The following is a 4,940-nucleotide window of genomic DNA, read 5'->3' on the forward strand; positions in this document are numbered from 1 at the left end:
TGAGCATCTCTGCTCCCTCCCACCAAGACCAAAAGAAAACTGAGGCAGATGGATATTTCTTTGCCATAGACCTTCTGGGTCCCTGTGTCTGTGTGGAACGGGTCTCTCGACTAGGGTGGGCAAAGCATGGATGAATGACAAACAGACACACACAGGAGAGGTAGCGTGGAATCTGAGTGTAATTTTCGAATCGAGCATCAGACTTTTTATGCAGAGGACAATAAGGAAGTTGGGTGACATATTCGCAAGGTACAATTGAGGTAACTGGAATCTTACATAAAACAGAGGAATGCAAACACAAAAGGTCTAAACGGGAAGGAACCACCTGGGATAGAATTCAATGATAACAGCTGGGATCAACAAGGGCTAAACCTAAGATTCACTAATCTTAAAAGCCAGGCTCAAGGGCTTTGCGCCCTTGCCATAGTTCCTATTTTAGTCTCTTGTATAGTCCACCTTCCCCTTAGGCCATTGTAAATACATGTGTATGGGTGTAACTCTGCTATAGTTCTAAGTATCTATTCTGGTTTTTCCTTTGGTCTGAAATTTCCTTCTGCCTTAGTGATGGTAAATTCCCATGTAAGGGAGTGACTTAGCTTTTACAATCTTACTGAATTCCAAGCCCATGATCTTGCTCAAGGACATTCTAGGACTGTTGGAACACTGGCAGAAGGCTTTAGCCATGTCAGAATTCAATTTTAAAAAGCACTTATAATAGGAAAATACTGAAAGAGAGCACATGGATCCATACACTAGACTAACGTGGGAATGGAACACGGGAATGAAAAATTAATGTATGGGTAGAGAACTCTAGACTCCAGGAGGGGAGCTTCCTTGAAACTCTTTGCCTCATGAGTGACTTTTATGCCTTTTGGCTTGTCCAGCTGACTCGACTGGAGAACATAGCATTTCCTACTTTCATTTTCTCATGTAATTGTAACCTGGAAGTACTATTAACATGGTTTTATTACTGTATCTTGTACCCTTGCTGGGTGTCCCGAGTCAGCTTTCGTCTCCACCTCTGCCTTGCTCAGTCCCCATAGCATATCTCCTTTACTATCAGGATTTCTTTAAAACACAAGTTAGTGCTTCATCTTATTGAAGAAACTTGTTTGTCATCACCATTTGTGATCTTTCTTCTTCCTGCCCTTGCATCCTGCTTCTGCTACACATCCTCCCCATGCCACATCCTCCCCACACAAGCTCCTTCAGTTTTCTAAGGAGCTCTCTTCCTTACTATTTCAATAACAGTGGACATGTTTAAGAAAAAGTATTTCATAAAAAATGTTCAAGATGAGAGTTAAAGGCATACTGAGATAGACTCTTATTATATCTTAAATTTTAACGGTTTACATGAAACAGGGAAGGAGACCTGAACTCATGATAGAAGGATGTATGCTGAGAGGTACAGATCCATCTATGCATAGCTATCCAACTCAGACATTATGTGTCATAGATGCTGTCTCTTCAATATGCATTGGTGGCATCATTGTGAAAAATCTGGTGGCTATAGGAGTGTGGGATTATATCTGGGTCCTCTTTTAACATATGACTTTAGTTTCATGGGTTTATATCTGAATCCTCTATTCTATTTTATTGAGCTGCTGCCTGTTTCTGTGCTACTACCATGCTGTTTTGTTCACTGTGGCTCTGTAGTATACTACAGGTATGTTAAAGACTCCAGCACTATGCTTTTTGCCCATGATTTATCTGGTCTGTGGGACATTTTGTATCTACACATGAATTTTTAGGTTTTTCTGTTTCTGTGAAGAATAACACTGCAGTTTTGAGACCACTGAACCTGTGTATTTTATTTGCTATACTGCATTGAACCTGAGTATTTCATTTGGTTGGCTGACCATTACTTACAATATTTTGTCCATCCATGAACTTGGGAGATCTTTCTATGTTCTATTATTTTTCTCTATTTCCTTCTTCGGTGTTTCCCAAGTTTTTATTCTACAGATCTTTTATTACTTTTGTTGAGTTTATTCCATGTTGTGTTTTTTAAGCAACTGTAAAGAGGATCATTTCTGTCATTTCATTTTCAGTATACTTGCCCCTGGTCTATAAGAAGACTACTATTTAAGTTCCGTTAATAACTAATTAAGTTCTCTTAATAATGTGCCTTGTTGCTATGTTGGAAATGTTTTTCAACTGGATGAGTTCTCTAGTGGAGTGAGGGTCTTTAATGTATAGAATTATATCATTTGCAAATAAGAATACTTGAATTTATTTTTTTGTGTGTGATTATTTTTTGTTCTCTGTTTTTCTCTTATATTATTTAGGTAAGACTTTAAGCAAAACCTTGAAAAGGAGTAGAGAGAATTGGATATTTTTATTTTGCTTATGATTTTAGTGGGACTGCATTATAGGTTTTTTTTTCTTCCAAATTTGGCATGATGTTGGCTATAGGCTTGGTTGTACATCACTTAATATATGTTCACTATATCCTTAGACTTTGTATGGCTTTTATAAAGAGGAGAGAAGGTTACATTTTGAAAATGGTTTGGCAAATATTTATTTCAATATGCCTTCTGTCTTTAAGTACATTTTTAATTATTGATTTGTATATGTTAAACAACCTCAGTGTCTGTCATGAAACTGTCATGATTTTAGACTATAGTTATATGATCTTTAATGTGTGTTCTTGAATTCACTTTACAAGTGTTTTATTGAATTTTTTGTATCTGTATTCACCAGGACATTTGTCTATAGTTTTCTTTGTGTTTGTGTGTGTGTAATGCTGGTATTGCCAATCCTTTATAGAATAGTTTTAGAACACTGGTTGTAGTTCTTTTATTGAAATCTGGTAAAACTTTATGAGTCAATTGGAATGTGGGCCTTTTTTTTTCTTTTAGTTAGGAAGTTTTAAGATTGCTGCTTCAACCTCATTGCCTCTCCATTTAAAGATTTTAAAACGTCATCTTAGTTCAACCTTAGGAGGTTATATGTGTTTAGGAATTTATACAGTTTATTTCGTTTTTCCAATTTGGTAGAATAGAGGTTGTTGAAGTGTGTATTTGTGATCATCTTGATTTCATTGGCATCTGCTCTACTATCTCCCTTTGTACTCTAGTCTTACATATATATGTATATATATATATATGTATATATATGTGTGTCTATATGTGTGCATATATATATGTGTGTGTATATATATATATATATATATATATATATATATATATATATATACATACATACATATACATTTGGATAATTTCAGATAAGCCAGAAAATTTCACTATATCTTCGTCTTGGAAGACATTGTTCTTTCATTTGATATTGAACCTTCCGGTGGAGTCAGGACTATGTTCACAAAGCACAACTCCACTGTTTCCAGTAGACACACACCACTGTCATCGATTATGATAACTAGCTGCATGTGCACATCCTGGTATATGAAGGGGAAAAGGGCATGGGCAAGGGTAGGAACTTGTTGGGGAAGATCAAACCCATAAGTAGGTGTACCTCCTACACCCTGTGGTGTGTCTCAGATTCAAGTCCCTCTCGACACCCTCTGTTGCAGAGCACAATGCAGGAACAAGGACCAGATTACCTTCACCAGAGACAGTGACTTCAATGGGCCAGGTGACTGAGGAACCCAGTGCTCCACATGAGAATCAGACAAAGTTCCAAGAGTCCACTGGCATCCCCATCCCGTGTATTCCATGTGAAAGCAAGAATTGAAGATAAGACAACTTTAGGCAACATCACTGAGGATATGAGAGGAGTCTTGTCAAGTGTGACGAGATTGTCGATTGGATGGAAATCTTACTGCACTGTAGGATTAGCAGCATCAGACAATGGGGGACTAGACTACTCAGTTGTTGGTGACATACAAAGCAGAATACCTGGGGCCCTGGGCTTCTCTCTTGGGGGAGCTCCCCTATGGTGGTGCTTTATGACCCACTAAGAAACAAGTTGCTTAAGGAAATCGAAGTAGAGATATAATATTCTTCCAGAGAAATATTTTTGTTGGACCTCAATACACAAAGTTCCAGGCAGTTGAGCTGCTACACTAATTTCCTGACACTCCAGATCCTTGGATATTGACCACCTTTACAGGAAAAAAAAAGAATGATGTGTTCTGTAAGCATTGAGCCAGGCATAGAAAATGTAACGACTTAAATAAAACTGTTTCAGATCTGCACCCAAATGTGGACATTTTAAGTGCATCCCTCTGCTGATTTAATATTATGAAAATATCTTTTACATTCTGAGAGACAGGAACTTTTGCTGGATCTTAGAGATAGAATCAATAACACACATTGAGGTCCTGTTTTACTTAAACCTCTATCCTACTCTGTACTCAGGATTTGTTTAATTTGCCTTAAGAGAACAATGTAACACTTGGGTGGTGGTAGTACATGGCTTTAATCCCAGCACTCTAGAGGCAGAGGCAGACTTGAGGCCAACCCGGTCTACAGCCAAAGCTACACAGAGAAACCCTTTCTTAACACAACACAACACACACACACATACACACACATACACCAAAGAAACACACAAACAAAAACAATGTAACGACCATCTTTACTTGCCTCAGGTTTCCCGTGTCATCAGCTTTTACAACCCAAGCTAATGTGTAGCTGTGATCTTAAGTCACACACTCAGCCGTGCCCTTGATCTGGAGTAATGCTTGCATGTATGTATGCTATGCTATCAAATATAGGTTGAAAGCAGTCTTATAAGATGAATACCCATCATAACTGTTGAAGACAATTTATGGATATTGCTTGATAAATAATGATGTTTGCTGTACTGTTATCTGGGTTAGTGGGGTCATTTGGAGTCAGTGACTTAATCTTTTGTCAAACTTTGATGATTTCAATACAGTATCTCACATTCTTTCCCCAATATGTTGCTTTGTGTGCTGTTCAATAAAAGAACAACACACTTAGGGTCTCTCTCTCTCTCTCTCTCTCTCTCTCTCT

This window comes from Mus caroli, chromosome 8, assembly GCF_900094665.2.
Source record: "Mus caroli chromosome 8, CAROLI_EIJ_v1.1, whole genome shotgun sequence".
NCBI lineage: Eukaryota > Metazoa > Chordata > Mammalia > Rodentia > Muridae > Mus > Mus caroli.